Source organism: Chlorocebus sabaeus, chromosome 5 (assembly GCF_047675955.1).
Source record: "Chlorocebus sabaeus isolate Y175 chromosome 5, mChlSab1.0.hap1, whole genome shotgun sequence".
Taxonomy (NCBI): domain Eukaryota; kingdom Metazoa; phylum Chordata; class Mammalia; order Primates; family Cercopithecidae; genus Chlorocebus; species Chlorocebus sabaeus.
This window is the reverse complement of record NC_132908.1, coordinates 23,909,389-23,932,110: the sequence shown is the minus strand read 5'-3', so window position 1 is coordinate 23,932,110 and position 22,722 is coordinate 23,909,389. Positions and strand designations below refer to the sequence as shown.

Genomic DNA, 22,722 nt, shown 5'->3' with positions numbered 1-22,722 from the left:
CCTTCCTTCCTTCTTTCCTTCTTTCTTTTTTTCTTTCTCTCTCTTTCCCTCCTTCCCTGCCTCCCTCCCTCCCTCCCTTCCTTCCTTCTTTCTCTCTCTCTCTCTCTCTCCCTCCCTCCCTCCCTTCCTTCCTTCCTTTTTCTCTCTCTCTTTTTCTTTCCCTCTCTTTCTCTTTCTTCCCTTTCCTCCCTTTCTTTCTCCCTTTCTTTTTACTATTTGACAGTGTCTCGCTCAACCACCCAGGCTGGAGTGCAGTGGCGCAATCATAGGCACATCCTTCCACCATTTATCTGGATTTGTCAGCTAGTCAGATTTCCAGTCAGCAAGGAATTTGAGTGTCAACCTCTTCCACTATTTCTGGTTTATTTCCTCTATAATAAACCAACTAGAACTTGGTCCAACGATGGCCCCACTTGGCCTCATCACATATATTTCCATTGTGAATATCTGTTGTCTCAGGTGCTCTGGGGTAATCCATTAAAAAAGTGTTCCCAGAATCTTAAGTTAGTATCCCTCTCTTTGTACGCCCTTACGTTTCCTGAGTAATACCAGCCATTCCCAAAACATTAATGACCACCTCCGCAAAAAACGATGCTCAGATTTCTTCTGAATACCACCTCTGTAATTCCAATTTCCTACCAAATATGTGAAACTGAAAATCCTATAGAACCATCAATGGTCAAACAATTCATCTCTTCCATGCTTCTCCAGAGTTCCCTATTCACCTACTCCTCTACCTATGTTTTATTTTCACAGAAGGCATTATCATCCACTCCGGATTCTAAAGCAATGTGACTTGTTCATCTTCCTTGCCCTGGGCCCCATGTTCAATTAGTTACCAAGTCCTGACAACTCCCACTTTAAACACCTCTCAGATACATCCTTTCTTGTCTTCTCCTCGTTATTTCTTGGCTGAGCTATTGCAATACCCCCCTAAATATTCTTCCCCACTCCAGGTTGTCTCCCTCCCAAACTGCCCTCTCCATTGTAACCAGTGAGATCTTTCTTCCAAAGACACTGACACTTCAGAGCCTCAGAGAAAATGCTACAGTAGGTGCAAACACTGAGGAAACCCTTTGTCAAATTTCCTTTAAAATGCCCTCAAAAAAACCAATGAAAGAATGATGTGAAATCTCTGCTAACAGGATAAAATCAATTGCATTCTGAATCAGGGATGATTTATATTAATTTCAGTGTCTTTCAAAACAGACTTAAGAACATATTATTTATCACAAACTTGTTGAAAAACATCAATTACCTTTTATGGCCTACAAGATAAACCCAAATATTTTTTAAGCTTTGTATTTGTAAATAATTTCAAACTTACAGAAAGGTTGCAAGAATAAAGTAATACAAAAAAACCTTTATATGTTTTATCTAGATTTACCTATTATTAACATTTCATTAAAGCCAAATACTTCATCATTTGCCCTTTATATATATTCACATAGACATGCACGCATTTATTTTTCAGAGCCATTTTAGAGTACACTGCATATATCATGACCTTTTACCCCTAAATATTTGTATGTATTTTTAAAATTATACTTTAAGTTCTGGGGTACATGTGCACAATGTGCAGGTTTGTTACATATGTATACATGTGCCATGTTGGTGTGCTGCACCCATTAACTCGTCATTTGCATTAGGTATTTCTCCTAATGCTATCCCTCCCCACTCCCCCTACCCCACAACAGGCCCCCGTGTGTGACGTTCCCCACCCTGTGTCCAAGTGTGTCCAAGTGTTCTCATTGATCAATTCCCTCCTATAAGTGAGAACACGCAGTGTTTGGTTTTCTGTCCTTGCGAGAGTTTGCTCAGAATGATGGTTTCCAGCTTCATCCATGTCCCTACAAAGGACATGAAACTGGCTAGCCATATGTAGAAAGCTGAAACTGGATCCGTTCCTTACACCTTATACAAAAATTAATTCAAGATGGATTAAAAACTTAAATATTAGACCTAAAACCATAAAAACCCTAGAAGAAAACCTAGGCAATACCATTCAGGACATAGGCATGGGCAAGGACTTCATGACTAAAACACCAAAAGCAATGGCAACAAAAGCCAAAATAGACAAATGGATCTAATTAAACTAAAGAGCTTCTGCACAGCAAAAGAAACTACCATCAGAGTGAACAGGCAACCTACAGAATGGGAGATGTTTACCCATCCGACAAAGGGCTAATATCCAGAATCTACAAAGAACTTAAACAAATTTACAAGAAAAAATCAAACAACCCCATCAAAAAGTGGGAAAAGGATATGAACAGACACTTCTCAAAAGAAGACATTTATGCAGCCAACAGACACATGAAAAAATGTTCATCATCACTGGCCATCAGAGAAATGCAAATCAAAACCACATGAGATGCCATCTCACACCAGTTAGAATGGCGATCATTAAAAAGTCAGGAAACAACAGGTGCTGGAGAGGATGTGGAGAAATAGGAACACTTTTACACTGTTGGTGGGACTGTAAACTAGTCCAATCATTGTGGAAGAGAGTGTGGTGATTTCTCAAGGATCTAGAACTAGAAATACCATTTGACCCAGCCATCCCATTACTGAGTAAGGATTATAAATCATGCTGCTATAAAGACACATGCACACACATGTTTATTGCAGCACTATTCATGATACTTGTATGTATTTCTAAGAATGAGATGCTTTTCTATAACCACAGTAGTTATCCTCTTTGTTGAATTTAATACTGATTCAAACTTTTGTCCACCATCCAAATTCCAATATTATAAATTGACCTAAAATATGACATAAATTTGTCATAAAAATTATGTCATAAAAATTGACTAAAATAATGTCTTTAATTGCTTTTTTTTCCCCTCTAGTACAGGACCCTTTGAGAATCACAGATTGCACTTCATTGCTATGCCTCTTCAGTCTCCTTTAATCTGGAACATTTCCACAATCTTTCTTTATCTTTTATCACTTTGACATTTTTGAAAAATACGGTAATTTTTTAAAAAACAAAACTTTCCCCAGCTGGCGTTCATCTGATGTTTTCTCATGATTAGATTTAAATTAATGGTTACCCAATGGAATACCACATAAGTAATACCCTGTCCTTCTCAGGGTGAGACATCTATGAAATTCACATATTTACAATGTGGCATTCAATGCCCTTAAATTTTGGCTCTTCCTAGAGTATACACACTCCTTTTGTGAACCTTGACTGTCTGACCTCCCAAGGACCAGCCTCTTTAAAAGCTGTTTACCTGTCCAATAACCATTCCTATGAAGGACATATCTTTCTCCCTTCCTTACTAATGCTACTCAATCCTAGTGGCTTGCATGGAGCAGATCCCACTTCTCTGATTTCAAGGATATCATTAAGGACCAGGGCTGGCCAATATAAGTCCTTTGTCTCCTTAGTCACGGAAATGCAATCAAGGATAGATACATATTCCAAGTTTTGCCATCCTGGACTTTCTTTGGTCCTCTCAAAATATATCTCTTTTCTTTGAGCTCTGTTATTTATGAAGAGCATATATATTTGAATCTGTGGAGGAAGGGCATTTTATCACAATGTAGAGAGATCGTTCTGAGAATGTGGAAAAACTTAGCTATAATTTGAAGTGTATGTGAGAGGGAGAAGAGAAGAAGAGATAGGTGATGATGCCATTTAAGCACCTGATTCCAGTCATGCCTGAAGTCTTCATTGTTCATGACTTCTTAGTTGCATAAGCTGGTAAATTCTTCTGTTACTTAAGCTAAAATGGAGTGCCTATGTCTTACAAACAGCAAGGGCTTAACTTTCATCTCTTTTATCTGATTTGTGTTGCTGAAGCCTCAGCATGATAACAGATTGGGCAAAATTACAGATAATTACTTTTCAACATGTACACATTTATCTACAGAACAGAAAAACATTTGTTGGATTCTAAACTCATACATTGCTGTACAGACTGTTAAACCTTGCTCATGAGTGGTCTAACAGGAAAACAGATATATACGTAACCATTCTTATATATATACACATACATATATACAATTATTTAAAATTGTACTTTAAATAGAAAGTACAATGTGAATTTTTGAGAACCCATAGTATGTGTCTAAAGTAGTCCTCAGAGGAAAATTCATAGTTCTAAATGTTATGGATTTTAAATTACATAAATGAAAATAAATCAATTATGTTTAACTTGAGGACCTACAAAAACTAACAAGATACATGGCAATTTACAAAGATAAAAGCAAAAATTACTAGATTACAAAATAGAAAAAAAAGTAGTTGAAATGATCAGTACAACCCCAAACGTAAATGATTATATTTTCTGAAAAAACATCTGCTCATAATCAAGAAAATAAGAACAAAATTCAAATGTGTAACACTGAAATGAAAATGGAGAAATAATCGCAGATGCAGAAGCAATCCCACAGCTAACCCTAGCAGCACCAATGTGCAGTGAAGAAAAACACACCCCATTCTCAAGTCATTTTACTGCCAAATGCTAAAAAAATACAATGATGAAATTAGTACTACAATATACAAAATCACTACAAATATAAATGGTGTCCGTTAGAATTAAATAGTGGACAACCTACCTCACCTGCCTAAGGTGAACCTACGCCTTTTGCATAGGTTCTAAGAATACTGCTCAATTTTATGTAAATTAATAGAAACTCTAGATGAAATGGATTAGCTAGGAAAAATATAAATAATCAGAACTGCCAGAAGAGATATTTTAAAGTCTAAACACATTATTTATTATAAAAAATTAAAAATAATTTTAAAACTTAAAAAAGATACATTCCCAGAAAGCTTCAGAAGTGAATTCTATCAAACCTTTAAGGAACAGGAAATGCTTATGTCATTTAACCTGTTATATGGCATTCTTTCAAAGCACAGCATAATTGCTCAAAGAGAAATACTGAAAAGTTATATGGACAGTTTAGCAGGGACATTTTGCTAGTTCTCAAATTTTGACTATGAATTCATCAAATGCAGAAGAGAGGAAAATTCATCCCTGGAAGTGAGAATTTTTTGGCAAGTCTTAGAAGTATGAATACATAGATAAACTATTCATCAAATGGCATAAGCCTGGGAAAAGTGAAAAAAGAAATAAATAACAAGATCAAGAATGGAAAATACTCTGATAATCTGGAATGATGGAGCTAATTCTAAAAATACCTAAATATGGCACTAAAGTTTCATAGTTAAGGCCAGGAAAGTAGTCACACCTGTGATAACAGCTATTCAATGACTAACTCAATATGACTCCAAAGCGTGACGTGGTTAGCAAAAATATGAAGCAATCCTTAGTAACAGAAGTATACTACCTAGAATGAAGATGATAATCTCTCTCTACACTACTGTATCCAAATGCACTTTGATACAGTGCTCAGTTTTATAAGAATATTCTCTCTTTTTTTGAGACAGGGTCTTGCTTTGTTGCCCAGGCTGGAGTACAGTGGCATAATCTCAGCTCACTGCATCCTTCACTTCCCAAGCTCCAGTGATCCTCTCACTTCAGCCTCCCGAGTAACTGGGACTACAGGGACTACAGTAGGTGCACGCTACCATACCTGGCTAATGTTTTAAGGTTTGTTTGTTTGTTTGTTTGTTTTGCTTTTCGTAGAAATGTGGTTTCACTATGTTGCCCAGGTTGTTCTCGAGCTCCTGGCCTCAACTGATCCACCCTCATCGGCATCACAACGTGCTGGGATTACTGGCATGAACCACCACACCTGGCTGAATATTCATGATTTAAAAAGACAGAAAAGATATCTGGAGGAAGACAAGGATAATGAGGAGCCACTTGGTGGATTCTCCTGTTTTGTCTATCCCTATTCTTTAGGGAATAATTTATTTCTCCTTAAGGAAGCATTTACTCCCCATTCTAAGCCCATCTTGGGTCTCAAATTCAGCCAGAGTATGGGGCACTTGATCCAGGAAGGTCCCATCACAGTCTTTAATCCTTCTGGAAAAAGTGACTAATTTGATTTTAGGTTCATGATAACCAAATCAAGTTAGGACTTCAGTTGGAACTACTGGAAACATAAACACTTTCCGCTGAGGTTGCTGAGTTGACAGGTGGTAAATCCAGGGTTACTAGGGACATCATGACCATGAAGCCAGTGAAAAATTATCACAAATAAGACATGAAAAGATATAGGTTGTTGATGCCATTGAATGAGAACCGTGGTTCAGTCTTTTCTGAAGTAGTCTGAACTTTTCAGTTATGTGAATCTACAAATGCTCTTTAACTCATTTGAGTTCAGTTTCTGCCATTTGCCCACCAAATGATTTCTAGCTAATTCAGCATCAAAAACATGCTGTATGAAAAATGATTAAAATAACTGTTGATTTTGAAATTAAAATGACACATGGAGATCCTGACAGCTGTCTTTAAACTCTTAAACATTATTTCACTGAAATCAGAAACAAAACAAAGGATGACCTGCATCAATGGTATTATTTTGCAATTTTCTGGAAGTTTTACAAAACACAATAAGACAAGAAAAGGAGAAAACTTTTTTTTCTCTTTGTTGATATTATTGTAAGTCTAGAACTTACAAGAGGCTCCAGTTAAAACCCATTTTATTTTGACAAAGTGTCTGGATGTGAGATAAATATACAAAAATCAATATATTTTTTAAAACAAGCACTCATTAGCTAGAAAAGGAAAAGAAATATTTTATTCATAAACATGATAAAAGCTAAACATACTTAAAATGCATTAAACCACAGAGACATGGGACTTATGTAAAGAAACCTATAAAATTTTGTTAAGAGTACCAATCAAGATATCAATAAATGGGAAGATCTATTATGTCTATGTATGGGATAATTTAATGGCTTAAAATATCAATTACATCAAAATTATCATATTAATGCAATGTAATTTTAAATAGGATCCCACATTTTTGTTAATTTTATAAAATAATGCCAATTTTAATGCAAAAGAATAAGTTTCCCCAAATAGCAAAATAGAGAATAATTGTGCACAGAGCCAACCTGAGAATTATGCAGAATAGATAAAAAGCATAACCAAGAGCTGAGACAAGAGACAGAATCTTAACTGCATAGATTGAGTCCCTGGATACAGCCATACCGGCAGCGAATGCTACACTTGGAATTTGCAGATATATGGACCAATATATTCTCTTATTTACTTACATCAATTCATGTTGGGCTGCTATCCTCTGCACAGGAAACATCTTGATTAATGTTTCACAGAGATAAGAAGTGATAAGGCCAAGACGATGGCCTTGCTTTCTGGAAAAGGACCATTTATCAGCCAGAGGAATAGTACAATTCACAAAAGAACCTGCTGTGATTCCTGACACATTCTCAGCCTGCTACGAACTTTATGTCTTTCATGCATGGGATTAGGGAAGAACATGCTGGGGACATTGATGAAAATCAGTTTTAAATTGTATTGGGGAAAAAAAATGAAATCCAGTTCCCAGGGATTTGGCTTTATTCAGTAGGTACATGGCATTCAGGGAAATGGACATATTGAAGTGAAAAGAAAAACCCATCTGAGTTAAAAGAGCAGAAAGACAGTTCTGGTTCCACCATTCAGCTGTATGTTTTCAGGCAAGAGAGCATAATTCTCTGAGCCTTCTTTCCCTTACTCTTGAGAGATAGAAGAGCTTTTGTGAGATACAAATAAGATTGTGGCTGCCAAAGCACTTACATTTGTTTTAGTTGCAAAGGGCATAATATAGTATCATTAAATGTTGCCGAGGTATTTGGGTACAGTCTGTGCCTTTATAAACAACATAAAAAGGTGAGTCTTTAGACTCAGCATTAAAAACAACATATTTAAAGACATAAATACTGCTTAAAAATAAATAAGTGGGATCAAGTTAATTGCATTTACCAATATCAGAAATTAGCCAAAAGGCACTACTGGAAAGCCAAAATCGGTGACTCATAAATAAACAGTATATATTATGTGCTCTTTACAGTACTGTATGAAATGGTAGGAAATGTAGCTAATATAAATAAGATGAAATGAGAAAATAAAGAGAATAAATAAGTTATAATCAGATAGAAAAAATACATCTAAAGGATTAAAAATACCAAACAAGGTTCTACAGAACAAAATAAAAATAAAAGTGTGAGAAGCAAATAACAACGAAAAGAAAAAAGTGTTATAAAGCTGAGAGAGTTAAATAAAATAAGGTACTAAGAGGAATGGGGGTGTTATGGACTGAATATTTGTGTCTCCCTATGATTCAAATTTGAAGCCCTAACCCCTAAATGTGATGGTATCTGGAGATGGAGCCTTTGGGAGGTAATTAGATTTAGATGAGGTCATGAGGGATGGTTACCCATGATGGGATGAGTGTTCTTCTAAGAAGAGGAAGACAGATTCTCTCTTTCTTTCTCTCTCTCTCTCTCTCCACACACACACATGCACACACATGCGCACACACACATACACACACAAGGTTATGTGAGCACAGGCAAGATGGAAGCAGTCTGCAAACCAGAAAGTTGGACCCTCACCAAGAATCGAATCTGCCAGCACCTTGATCTTGGACTTCCCAGCCTCTATAACTGTGAGAAATAAACAGCTCCTATTTAAGCCACTCAGTTTGCAGTATTTGGTTATAGCAGCCTGAGTTGACTAAGACGAGAGATTCCAGGTTGTCAGTCAGCAACCCAATCTGACATTTATCAAGTGCATAGTATGTGCCACGTGCTAGGTGTTTTATATCTAGTATCTCATTGGATCCTAATAATCACAGTATGAGTTTGGTATTAACATCCCCATTTTTAAAGAAGGACGCTGAGTCCCAGAGTGGTTAAATGATGAGTCCCAGGTCTCACAGTAAGTAAAAGTGGAACTTAGATAGGAATTCCACTCTTTTGGTTCCCAAAGCTTACCTGCTTTCCCCTACACTTCCTCTGAAAGAAACTAGGGATGCCCCACAGCTGCCACACTCCCACACCTCCAAAGTCCAGTGCTTTCTCTGAGGGTCACTGGAATTTCAAGACAGGATGGATATCTTTGGGTGTGAAGTAAAGGCTAGATGGAGCACAGGGTCCACTCCATATTATTTCAGTAATAGCCCCATTTCTCCTTGGAAATAAACCCCTACTATATTCTCAGGACAGAAACCCTGAATAACACCTCATCCCCAGCTCTGGGGTGGAGCACAGAACCCAGACTCAACCCATTAGCTTATGGCATTCCATGACAACAACGATGTAATGGAATCCTGGGTGAGCAGGTGAGCCAAGCCTGCCAATCAAAGTCAGCAATTCTAGATTGTGGGCCTTTGGTCTGAACTCACAGACAATTAGATTCTCACCCCCATCCCTCTCCATCCCACATCCATCCAGCTGGACCCAAAGTGAAAGGAGGCAGTTCCACAATGGTGGCAGTCCACTACAAAGCAGAGACCCTGCCTAAGAATGGGCTCCATAATGCAAGCAAGGCAGAGCTGTGCCCAGAGGAGAGAACAACCACGTCCCGGTGGCATCGCTCCACCCTCAACCAAGCCAAAGCTGCAGCAAAATTACTCCCTGCACCATAAAAGTGCTGGAGCAAGTGTGGCTTGGGGTTTCTTTTCCTCACAGCCTCAAATTTACAAACTGAGACACAAACTTGAAGCCTTATATCCCTATTCGAGTGAGCCCTAGAAAAAGCCAACAATGCTTTTCACCCCTAGCCTCAAAGTTTCGCCAAGGAGCTTTGTCTTCAACATGGCACACATAGGTGGCACTGTCAGAAGACCTGGACTGCCCTTGCTGGGAGCTCCCAGCATACCCCAAAACATGTGGGCGTTTCCTTTGAAGAATGTATATTTTGAATATGTGCAGAAGAAGACCAAAGATACCCTTCTGTGTTGGTTTCAGTACAAAGAGTCAGATAAGCCTGGATTCAAATATTAGCTTTGTCATATCTTAGACACACCATCCTTGGGAAGTTAGTGGCTTTCTTCTACCTCTGTGCCGTGATATATACTGTTTCCTCCACCTGGAATACTCTTCCATCTCCCCCATTTACCTAGCTAATTGCTGGACATCATCCGTGTCTCAGCTTAGAACATCAATCTCTCCAGGAAGTCCTCCTTCTCACCCTAAGGTCTAAATCAGTTTCATCTTTTCCAAGTTTCCAAATAACTTCCATTCTTCCCTTGTCCGAACATCGATCTCACTATTATAATCATACGAATCATAATCAAAGGGTAGTCATAAATATCTTGTTTGTTCACCAGAATACAAACTCCATGAGGGCAGGGAATATGTCAGAGTATTCATCATCAAAGCCCTAGGACTTAGCATCATGCACCTGGTAGATACTTTACAAACCTTGCCATTTTCTATTCTGCATAATGGACATAATTTTAGCCAGTCTCATGAGATTGCCTGGAGATTTAATTCTGTAGATAGCCCAGCACATTCCTAGTACCCACTGGGTGCTCCATAAATATTAATTCCCTTCTACTTAATTCACCTTTTCCATGAAATTTGAAGTATATTCTTTGCTAATCACTAACTTAATCTCCCTGATTACCATTAATAAAGCTAATAAAATCCTCACTATTTCCTCAAGAGACTATGGCAACTCAGGGGTTAATGGTAATCTGTCTCAGTTTGACAGAAATATTTGGCTCACAATCACTAAGAGGAGCTCTTTTTTTTCTCTCTCAGTGGGTGTCAGCACAGAAATAAAGTGATTAAACGTGTTAAATATCATATATAATAAATGGCACCAATATAAAACTTAATGCTCCTAATATTTCCTTTGAGTTGGTACCTTTTGCATTAATTGAAGCAAGAAATGTTCCACTTAGTTAAAATATCTACTTAGTATCCTGCTCATAAACACATCTGCTGCCCGAGTTCCCTGGTTCGGTGGGTTTAAATTAGTTGGTATCAATGTTATTGATGATAAGAGGACTTGGAGAGCATTCTGAGGTCCTGGTGAGGCGGGTGATGCTCTGGGTTTCTGTATTCACCAACAACCATCGAATCAGGGCTCTGTTGAGGACTGGGGGTGAGCTGACTGCAGGTTTTGTAGCAAAAGCTATAAGAAGGAAGATAACAAGCCTTGTGACAGACAAAAAGTCACACTACTTTATAAAGATGCTGTCATCATAATAAATGCCTTTGCTGAAATGAATGGAAACTGCCCTCTTGTGTGTCTAGGGCAGAAGAACATTAAAATTGACCATTGATTATACATGAGACAGTGCGTAGCACAGTGTTAAGGTCATCGGCCTCAAGAGTCAGGCAGGTTTGGGTTTGAATTGAGTTCTGACACACCCTGCATATCCTTGGACATAGCTCTTACTCACTCTGATCTGCTATTTATTTATCTGCAAAATAGGGATAAAAATAGCCCCTGAATCATGGGTTACTATGAAGGTTAATTTCTCCCAAGTCACTTAGCACAGTGCCTGGCACATGCCAAGTTAGGTATTTTCACTATTGGAATATGTGCATGATGTCACTTAATCTTCACACTCGTCTCTTTGGACATGCGTTATTATCCTACTAGAAGGCTCCCTGAGCTGAAACATCTGGGTTCTAAAGCTATTTAAAATGGTCAAAATCCAAAACACTGACAACACTAAAAGTTGGCAAGGATGTGGAGCAACAACCACTCTCATTCGTTGCTGGTGGGAATGCAAAATGGTGCAGTCACTTTGGAAGACAGTTTGGCAGTTTCTCACAAAGCTCATCATTCTCTTACCATATAACCCAGCAGTCACACTGCTTGATATATACCCAAAGGAGCTGAAAACATATGTCCACACAAAAACCTGCAAACAGATGTTTATAGCAGCTAAAGCATTCATTGCCAAAATTTGGAAGCAACCAGGATGTCCTTCAGTAGGTGAATGTAATACCTTCAGGAGATGGAATATTATTCAGCACTAAAAAGAAATGTGCTATCAAGCCATGAGAAGATGTGGAGAAACCTTAAATGTATATAACTAAGTAAAAGATGCCAATCTGAAAGTGCTATATACTCTATGATTCCAACTATATGTCATTCTGTAAAAGGTAAACCTATGGAATCAGAAAACAAAATCAGTGGTTGTCAGGGGTTGGGGATAGGGAGGGTTGAATAAGTGGAACACGAGGATTTTAGGGCATTCTGCCACAATGGTAGGTATATAGCATTACATATTTGTCAAAACCCATAGCATGTACAAACACCAAGAATTAACCCTAAGCTAAACTATGGACTTTGGGTTTTAACAAACTGACTACTTTACAGTGACCCTGATATCACAATGGGTGTCTCTGCTGAATTGAATGCAAACTGCTCTCTTATGTGCCTGGGGCAGAACAGTTTGGTTTTGTTTTCTAATTGAGCATCTATTAATATATGGACTTTGGGTATGAAAACAAACAAACAGAAGTAAATTAAAATGGAGACTAGACCCGAAGAACCCCTGAGCAGACAAAGTCAGTTAGGCCTCATACGGGACCTTAACTTTGCTTGATTTGCAAACATATGAAACTTAAACGTTGAGCTATTGTTTGTAAATGCCTATGTTAAAGAAAAATAAAATGTAAGGCTAACTAATCAGAAGCCACCAACTAATTTATGTAGCCAAGGACTTTCCAGCAGGATGGACCAAACGAGGCAACCATGCCACGGAAATCCATCAGACCTTTCCTTTGCTTTACTCTGTGTTTGCCCATAAAGGTCTTCCCACGTATGTCCCCCCAGTGGCATCCCCACATCACTCCTATTAATAGATTCACTTCATAAATCGCTCTTTGCTCAAAGAAACTCCTTAACTTTGTATTGTGCCTCAGTTTACTTTTGTTACATTAAGTTTAGCCTAAAGCTGCCTCTTTATGTATTTTAAAGGTTTCTCCACACACAGTGAACTGCAACTTAACTGGAGGTGTAAACAGACTGTAACCTACTCTTACGCCAATCACAGAGTTTTGGCAAATCAAAGGTGGCCCACTGTTCAAGCCAGGTTCAAATAAGCCAAACGCTAAGCTGTAACCATTCCGGCTGTTTCTGTCCCTTGCTTCCGTTTTCTGTCTGTGACTTTCCTTTCTGTGTCCAGAAATCTTCAACCACACCATAGCAGTGGAGCTTTCATTCTGGGAGCTGCCTGATTTGCAAATTGTTCTTTACTCAATTAAATTCTGTGAAATTTACCTTGTCTAAGGTTTTTAACACTTTTTTAAACATTTAATTTTTAATTCTTAAAAATTTTTTTTTTCTTTTATTAAGGTCAGGGGTACATGTGCAGGTTTGTTACATAGGTAAATTTGTGTCCTGAGGATTTGATGTACAGATTATTTCATCACTCAGGTATTAAGCCTACGACCCATTTGTTATTTTTCCTGATTCTCTCCCTCCCTCCACCCTCTACCCTCCACTCTCTGATGGACCCCAGTGTGTGTTGTTCCCCTCTGTGTCCATGTGTTCTCATCATGTAGCTCCCACTCATAAGTGAGAACATGTGCTTTAGTGTTCTGTTCCTACTTTTAACAACAAAAACAAAATAAAAAGCTGTCCTAGAGATAACTTAGCTGTGTCACCTCAGATCATGTGTTCAATCTCTCCAAAGGCCTGTGTTTTCGCCCGGAAGATAGACATACACAGCCCAGGTGAGGTCACCATGAATTTAAATGAGGCTATGCAGTAGAAAGCTTTTGGCTCAGAATAAGGGATCCGCCCAGGACCAAAAAGCATCCACAGTCCCACCTGGGTTCAGCTTGAGGGAGGGCATCTGTTTCAGGAGGTACAGCCTAGGAGGAGGTGGGATTTGGAGGCAGGCACTGAGCCAGCACCGAAGGGAGGAAGCCGGAGATGTTTACATTCCTAATTACAGGAAGCAAGGCTTCAGCACAGCCAGGTGTCATTCCAACAGACAAGGTTAATAAGATGTGAGTGGGCCCAGCTGCCACCTCTCTGCTCATGGAAGACAGGCGTGCAGACGAAGTCAGATGAATTAGCCAGCAGCCTGGCCACGCTGGTCAACTTCAGATGTCTGGAGACATAGGTTAAAATTCAATCTTGGTCAGGCACCGTGGCTCACGTCTGTAATCCCAGCACTTTGGGAAGCTGAGGCAGGCGGATCACGAGGTCAGGAGTTTGAGACCAGCCTGGCCAATATTGTGAAACCCTCTCTGTACTAAAAATACAAAAATTAGCCAGGCATGGTGGGGCATGCCTGTAGTCCCAGCTACTCAGGAGCCTGAGGCAGAAGAATCTCTTGAACCCAGGAAGCGGAAGTTGCCGTGAGCCGGGATCCTGCCACTGTACTCCAGCCCATGGGGCAGAGTGAGACTCTGCCTCAAAAAAAAAAAAAAAATCATTCGATCAATCAATTTTGCAGATTCCAAGTTTCTCCCAAAACCTCCTGAAGGTCCAGGTAGGACTCCACAGAATGACACTACTATGGGAACACTGGCGGCCACGTCAGACACTTGGCTACTGGTTCTGATCACTGTCCCCTTTGACTCCCAAGGGTGAAGTTGAAAAGAGAGAAATGCATGTAGCCAGCAAAGAGTACCAGCTTCAGAGTCCAAATCCTTGAGTTTGGATCCCATCTCTGCCACATTCAAATTATGCAAACTTCAGCCAGCCATTTATCCATTTCAGAACTCAATTTTCTCATCTGTAATATGGGAACAGTCCCTTTTAGGGTTGCTGTAAGGATAAAGTACTTACAGGCACAAAAAAAATCTAACTCCATAAATAATAAAAATTATTAGAAGGATTGCTTTTTTGTTGTTGTTTTTTTTAGTTGGAGTTTGCTCTTGTTATCCAGGTTGGAGTGCAATGGCGTGATCTCGGCTCACTGCAACCTCTGCCTCCCGGTTCAAGTGATTCTCCTGCCTCAGCCTCCCAAGTAGCTGGGATTACAGGCATGCGCCACCACGCCCGGCTAATTTTGTATTTTTAGTAGAGACAGGGTTTCTCCATGTTGGTCAGGCTGGTCTTGAACTCCCGACCTCAGGTGATCCACCCGCCTCGGCCTCCCAAAGTGCTGGGATTACAGGCATGAGCCACAGCGCCTGACCAGCAGTGTTGCTTTAATGGGCTACCTGGGCAAGCTGTGGGTCCAGGCATCCATCAATGTGAAGTTCCTGCCCTGCCAGCCGGCAGACGCTTTAACCAGACCGATTAACAACCTGTTTCTGATCAATGATTTATGGCTTATGTTTCCCTGTTAATGAAATGTAATTGCCAAGCCTGAGATGTAGCGTAGTGGCAAAACAAACTGCCATCTGAAAATTACATCCCAGGTCCCATAAGAAAAGCTACAGCCACACGCTGGAACATCTTATGAGCAGAGTCAAGCCACGGGGCCTCCCTTTGAGAATCTTGGTCTGTTTGAAGGCAGAGAAGGAGCTCCTTGCCAGTGAATTCTTCTCCATAAAAATTAACGCTGTAACAGAACGCCAAATGGCCTCAGTTAATGTGCTTTTGAATGAGGACTAAATTTTCTTCATAAGCATCAGTGTCAGGACTAAAATAACATTTTTATGGACACTGCGAGCATAAGCAGCAGTGCGAAGTCAACCAGGGTTGTCACTGAATTGACTTGTTTTCCCTGGATGTAGCTGCTTAGATAGCGGAGGACTGGACCCAAGAGAGTTTGGGCTTAGGTCACACTTCAGGCCTTCCCTGTTCTGTGATATTGAGGGCAAATTAACTAAAAACTAATGAAAATAAAACACTCGCCTGATTCTCAGTCTTATCACCTATAAAGTGGGGGTGACAATAAACCCAACCTAATAGAAGTGTTGCAAATATTAAGCTCATTGATTAATCCATCCATAAGGCTAGTTTCCATGCTTGGTTCTGGGGATACGGCACTAATAAAAACAGAAGCCACCAGCTCTCCTGGAACTCATATTCTAGTACGAGAAGGTAGAGAATGAATAAGTACACTGTACATTTTTTTTTTTTTTTTTTTTTTTTTTTTTTTGAGGCGGAGTGTAGCTCTGTCGCCCAGGCTGGAGTGCAGTGGCCGGATCTCAGCTCACTGCAAGCTCCGCCTCCCGGGTTCACGCCATTCTCCGGCCTCAGCCTCCTGAGTAGCTGGGACTACAGGCGCCCGCCACCTCGCCCGGCTGGTTTTTTGTATTTTTTAGTAGAGACGGGGTTTCACCGTGTGAACCAGGATGGTCTCGATCTCCTGACCTCGTGATCCGCCCGTCTCGGCCTCCCAAAGTGCTGGGATTACAGGCTTGAGCCACCGCGCCCGGCCTACACTGTACATTTTGTTAGGTAGAGATAATTATTGAGAAAAATAAATTAGAAGGAGATTGGGTGATAGAGGTTGCTGGCAATTTTAAATAGTGTGGTCAGAGCCGAGACTAAAACCAAGAGGATGAGTAGAATTTATGAAAAAGAAGGGAGAATGAAAACCAATAACTGGGCCTTAATTAATGTAGGCTTTAAGGGGAAAGGAAGGGCCAGGTATGGTGAGCCATGCCTGTAATCCCAGAACTTTGGGAGGCAAAGGCAGGAAGATCCTATGAGGAGACAGGAGTTTGAGACCAGCCTGGGCTACGTAGTGAGACCCCATTTCTACAAAATATTAAGAAATGTCCTGGCATGCTGAAGTGCACCTGCAGTCCCAGGTAATTGAGAGGCAGAGGTGGGAGTATCACTTGAGCCCAGTGGTTGAGGCTGTAGTGAACCATTATCATGCCACTGCACTCCACCTTGGGCAACAGAGCAAGACCCTGTCTCTAAAAATAAACAAACAAACAAATAAGATTTGAAAAATAATGATAAAAATAAAAAATAAGTAATAAGTAATACATTTTTTAAAGGAGGGGAGGAGAAATAAGCGGACACAAAGAATAGCCAGAGAGGAGGAAGGGAAACCGTCAAGAGCTGCACTGTATTATGGAAACTTAATGGTAAAATGAACTTAACATAAGAGAACGCTCTTTCCATCCAAGCTCCATCTTCCACCATTACCAAGTTTGTGATCTCAAGCCAGCTGCTTTGCATCTCTGAGATATTTTTCATACCCTACCACTTCAGTGGACTCACTCTCTATAGAACTGCAAGCAATCTCCTAATGCCCAAATCATCTCCCATTCTCCTAGCTTCTCTGAAACTCATCCTTCACATTGTCTCAATTCACCTTCATTGAACAACTCTCCAATGCCAGGCACTCAACTGGGTATTTTCATGTGTCAGGTCTCGTACAGTTCCCAGTGCAACCCTGTGAGGTAAGCCAGAGATACCATCCTACTTAAACAAGGAAACAGATGCAGAGAACATTCAAGTAACTTGTCCAATGTTGTAAAATTAGTAATTGGTGAACTGGAAATGTCAACTCCGTAGGCTAATTTCAGAGTCAGCACTCTTCATAACTACATTCTACTTCTACCATAAGATGGCCTACATGGTGCTAAGACCACCAAGCCTGAGGCTCAGAGTTTCTCTCTCCAGCGACCAGGCTGAGAGGTTAGAGGAGTTCACCTGCCACACCTTGCCATCTTGGAAAGTCTGAGCTCCTGCTGCAGTTCTCTGTGAAACACTGCGTGTCTCCCTTGGATCAAGAATCACTGCAGGGCTAAAGATAATAGATGAATGGGTTAAGAAAATGTGGTGTATATGCACAATGGAATATTATGCAGCTATAAAAAAGTATGAAGTCCTGTCATTCATGGTAATGTGGATGGAACTGGGGGGCGTTATATTTAGTGAAATAAACCAGGAACAGAAAGGCCCTGCATGTTTTCACTTACACAAGAAAGCTAAAAATAGGTGATCTCCTAGAAGTAAAAAGTAGGACAGAGGATATTAGAGGATGGAAGGGCAAGGAGGAAGGAGAGTTAGGGAGAGATGTGTTAAAGCAGGCCATAGGCTGGTATCAGCCAGTGGCCTGTTAGAAACTTGGCCACACAGCAGGTGAACTGCAGACGAGTGGGTATTACCCCCTGAGCTCTGCCTCCTGTTAGATCAGCAGTGGCATTAGGAGCATGGACCCTGCCATGAACTGCGCATGAGAGGGATCTAGGTTGCCTGCTCCTTATGAGAATCTAATGCCTGATGATCTGAGGTGGAACAGTTACCACCAGTCCCAGGTTCCAAAAAGGCTGGGGACCACTGTCTTAAAACATACAAAATTATAGTAAGATAGGAGAAATAAGTTCTAGTGTTCTATAGCACTGCAGGATGACTATATTTACAGTAGCAATTACCTCATTTCAAATAGCTACAAGGAGGACCCTGAACATTCCCAACAGGAAGAAATGACACATGTTGGAGATGATGGATATGCAGACTACCCTGATCCGGTACATTGTATGTATCAAAACATCACTGCCTCATGAATATATACAATCATCATTAGTCAATTTAAAGAAATAAAAATAAATAAAAAATAAAATAAATGGAAATAGATCAAAACACACACAAGAAATGGTAAAAGAAGCTGCCATGCAACCCCCACAGCCCCATGCTGTCCTTCAATAAACCACCAACCCCAAAATTACTATCTGTGTGAGTCCATGCTTCTGGGTTTTCAGAAACCTGACTCAGAGGCTGGTGAATGATGTACCTTACACAACACGCACTTCACACTTTCATTCATTCATTCAACTCACTTAGACAGAACCAAGCTATGTGTAGACTAGAATCTGCCATGGGCTGGGGAATCACAGCTGAGTAAGACAGAGTTGAATCTGGCCTCCAGGGACTCAGGCATCCACCAGGAATGATGACACACAGAGGTAAGTGTGACCAGGAAAATAGTAAAAGGATGTTTAGAAGCTTCACAGGAGAGAATGATTACCCAAGGGAGATGGGGTTGCTGCAAAAGGAAGCAGAACAGGGGAGAAGAGAATCCCAGGCACAGGGAACATGAATACTGTGTGCAAACCACAGGGCAAGTCTTGCCCTAAGTGTCGTATGCATGTCATCCCATTTGATGTCCACACAAAAAATCCTGAGATGTAGGTGTTATTATCTTCATTTTATAGCTGAGATTAAGCCTAAGGTCATATTTAGCAAGGGGTCTGTTCCACCTCAATCTGGGACCTGGACACACTTAGGGAAGAGCAAAAAAGATGCTAGGGCTAGAGTAGAAGCAGGTTGGGATGGAAAGTGAACCTGAAGAAGAAGGCTGGGCTTCTACAGTGGAGGGATCTGAAAGCAACCTCACCTCATTCCCTACCCCATCACTCTCCCTTCATTCCACTCACTCTCCTCCTAGCACTTACCACCATACACACAGTAAAGATTTACTTACTTATTGGACATCACTTACCTCCTTCGATGAGAATGTAGGCTCCATGAGGGTAAGGATGCTACCTGTTTTCTTCACTGTTATACCCTCAGCACCCAGAACAGTGCCTGTCACCCAGCTAGTGTTCAATAAATATTTGCTAAATAAGTAAGAGGTTGTTTCAGACTGTGGACAAGGACTTTAGCCTGGAGACACAAGTTGTTAAAGAATTGTAGAGATTTTTTTCTTCTTGTTGTTTGAAATAGGATCTTGCTCTGTGGCCCTGGCTGGAGTGCAGTGGTGTGATCTTGGTTCACTGCAGCCTTGAAATCCTGGCCTCAAGTGATCCTCCTGCCTCAGCCTCCCTAGTAGCTAGGACTATGGGCATATACCACCATACCCTACTGGTTTAAAAAAAAAAATTTGTAGAGATGTGGTCTCACTATGTTGACGAGGCTGGTCTCAAACTCCAGGCCTTGTCTGGATCCCCTTGTCTCGACCTTCCAAAGTGTTGGCATTACAGCCTGAGCCACTGTGCCTGACAACATTGAAGCTTTTAAACCGGGGAACACCATGGTCTGTTCTATTTTATTAAGAGAGCTGTGGCTGGGGAAGCATTTGGCCCCAGAAAGTAAATCCAGACACCTGCTTGTGACAAAGGAAGAGAGATTGAGGCAAAATAGTTGGGATGATCCTACACAGGTTGCCAGATGGTGCTCTGACTCAAGGCATTTTGAGAAACATGGTCCAACTTTCTTCCTGGGGCTTCTGGAAGGCACAGGGATGGCTATTTGTCAAAGGGAACGATTAGAAAGTCAAAGAATTCAAAACCCAGCTGGGTGAGTGAAGGGCAGAGAACACAATGAAGATGGGACCAGCAATGCGTCTCTCTCTCCATCCTCCAGCAGCCGGGGATGCATCCCAGGCCAAGCTGGATGCTCTCTACTCTCCTTGAGAAGCTTTCCCAAAGGTGGAACCTGTTGGTGCAAATGAGGGCCACTGGGCACGTGGACAGAGACCCTGTGCGTGTGTGTGTGTGTGTGTCACTATGTGAACATACACACACGTGCTGCTGCACACGCATACACAATCTCCTAAATTCCCCATGGAAAGTGACTGCAGCTGTTAAGGAGGTTTCATGAGGCCAGGGGCCATTTGTGGAGCACCAACTTCATGTTACAGCCATGCAGAGTGTGTTCCATTTGTGATCTGAAATGTAGGTATTCTTGTTACCCCTATTCTCCTAATAAGAAATTGAGTCTCCCAGATCAAGCAGTTCATTTAACAGGTCTTATATTGAGTGTCTCTCATGTGCTAGGCTGGAAATACAATGAAGAGAAATACTCATGTCTCTGTCCACTTAGGCTTATATAGTCCAAAGGTTTGTGGGACACAAAGGTTTATTCTAAGAACTCCACCATTACATCAGCAGTATGATGAAAAGGTGTAGTGTTCCAGGTTTGATTAATAAGGTAGACCGAGGAAGAGCTCTGAGCTCAGGTGTGAAATGAGGGCAGGTGTATTAAGCGTGTCTTTCTATTTTGATGCTTTATCTTGGGGCCTTGCCTCTCCAAAAGTAAGCTAATTCCTAAAGATAGCAAATAACTTGCAATTTTCATATGGAAACTAACCAATCCCAATCCCAAATCCCTGAACTACCTGCCCTTTTTTTTTTTTTTTTTTTTTTTTTGAGTTGGAGTTTTGCTCTTGTCCTCCAGGCTGGAGTGTAATGGCGCAATCTCAGCTCACTGCAACCTCCGCCTCCTGGGTTCAAGCAATTTCCTGTGAGATTACAGGCAAGCGCCACCATGCCTGGTGAATTTTTGTATTTTTGTGATTTTGTATTTTGTAGAGATGGGGTTTCACCATGTTAGCCAGGCTGTTCTCAAACTCCTGAACTCAAGTGATCCGCCAAAGTGCTAGGATTACAGGCCTGAGGCACCGCACTAGGACTCTAAACTACCTTTTTTATGGAACCCTCACATGCCAAGACACTATTCCTCTACCCTAATCATCCTACAGCCAGATACCAGACAATAACCCTTATGGCCCAGAGCCCGCTGAAAGTGTTCAAATTAGCCAATCCTAACGTTGCTGAGCTGCCTGCCCTGCCTCACTCATTCCTTCCCATGAAAACCACAATAAAAGCACTCACCCATGTTTTCCTCTTGCTCTGTCCGCCTCCTGCCTGACCCTGGTGCTTCCCCATATGGCCCTGAGTGGCGTGGTGTGCTTCCTGTGTCTAGGGATCTGTGAGTGTAAGCATCTGCCTTCATGACAGTCATTTCCTTGTCTGCATTTTATCATACCTGATTAAAACAAATCTGGGTGCATTTTAAGGCAGCAGGAGTTTTGCTACACGGGCAAGTGCAAAAGTGGAGAGATACCATGGGATGGCGGACAACAAGAAGACTTTGCCTGAATCTTCCTGGCTGGTTCTGCTCAATCTAGTACATTTCAGTTTCCAGGAACCACAGGAGACAGTCACCATGCCAAGCATATGGAGAATACAGCAGTAGCTGGTTTTGTGGAACTCACTGGATAATACATGGTAATCAATGCTGTGGTCAGGGAGTACAGGGTGTCAAGAGATCAAAAAGAGGAAAACTTGACCCAGGCTTAGAGGAAAAAAGAGTAGGAGAGAAAGTTTCCCAGCTGAAATGACATCCACAGTGAATTCTGAAGGATAAGGAGACATTATCCAGGGAAAGATAGGGAATAGGTGTGTCCCAGGAAGAGGGCTGAGAGCATGTTGTGATTCGGAAACTACTATTCACAGTACATGTTAGGAATGACCCAGATGAAGCTGGACACAGGGCCTGGAAGGTCACTCCTAGGAGGTTCAGACTTCATCCTAGAGACAACCTCGAGCCATTGAACAGTCTTAAGCTAGGAGCTCCAGGTCACAATTTTGTTTTAGAAACATGGCCACATTTGCCGTGTGAAGAACAGATTGGGGGAGGACATGACCAGAGGCAGGAAGAACAGGACGGAGGTAGTGAGATGATCCAAGGGAGAGGTGATAGGATCCGAAGCGGTTGCAATGAAAATGGAATGGAGGTAGCAGAGTTGAGAGAGAGGCATGGACAAAGGGTGAGGGGTCAAGGGTGACATTGGGTTTATAATTTGCATAGCAGGGTAGGTGGCATTACCATTCACTGAAGAAGAGAAGCAGCCACTTCTAGGTAAGGAGAGAAGTGCCCAGGTCAGTTTAAGAGTCTAACAGGACAGCAGTTCCCAAACTTTTTGGCACCAGAGACTTGTTTTGTAGAAGACAGTCTTTTCATGTTGAGGAATGGTTTTGGGATGATTCAAGCGCATTACACTGATTGTGCACTTTATTTCTATTAGCATTACATTGTAATACATAATGAAATAATTACACAACTCACTGTAATGTAGAATCAGTGGGAGCCCTGAGCTTGTTTTCCTGCAGCTAGGCGGTCCCATCTGGGGATGATGGGAGACAGTGACAGATCATGGGGCATTTGAGTCTCATAAGGAGCCTGTAACCTAGATCCCATGCATGTAAAGTACACAATAGTGTTCACGCTC

The 22,722-nt window shown here is 41.1% G+C and overlaps 1 protein-coding gene and 1 long non-coding RNA gene across 2 annotated transcripts in view; one reads left to right on the top strand and one right to left on the bottom strand.

Moving 5' to 3' along the window:
• Window positions 1-6,265, top strand: part of LOC140711663 (uncharacterized) — a 58,982-nt gene extending 52,717 nt beyond the window's left edge. Inside the window, exon 6 of the long non-coding RNA XR_012092932.1 lies at window positions 5,402-6,265. This is a non-coding gene — a long non-coding RNA (uncharacterized lncRNA). The remainder of the gene's footprint in view (window positions 1-5,401) is intronic.
• HS3ST4 (heparan sulfate-glucosamine 3-sulfotransferase 4) overlaps window positions 1-22,722 on the bottom strand; it is a 444,956-nt gene that overhangs the window by 134,930 nt on the left and 287,304 nt on the right. The window lies entirely within an intron of this gene.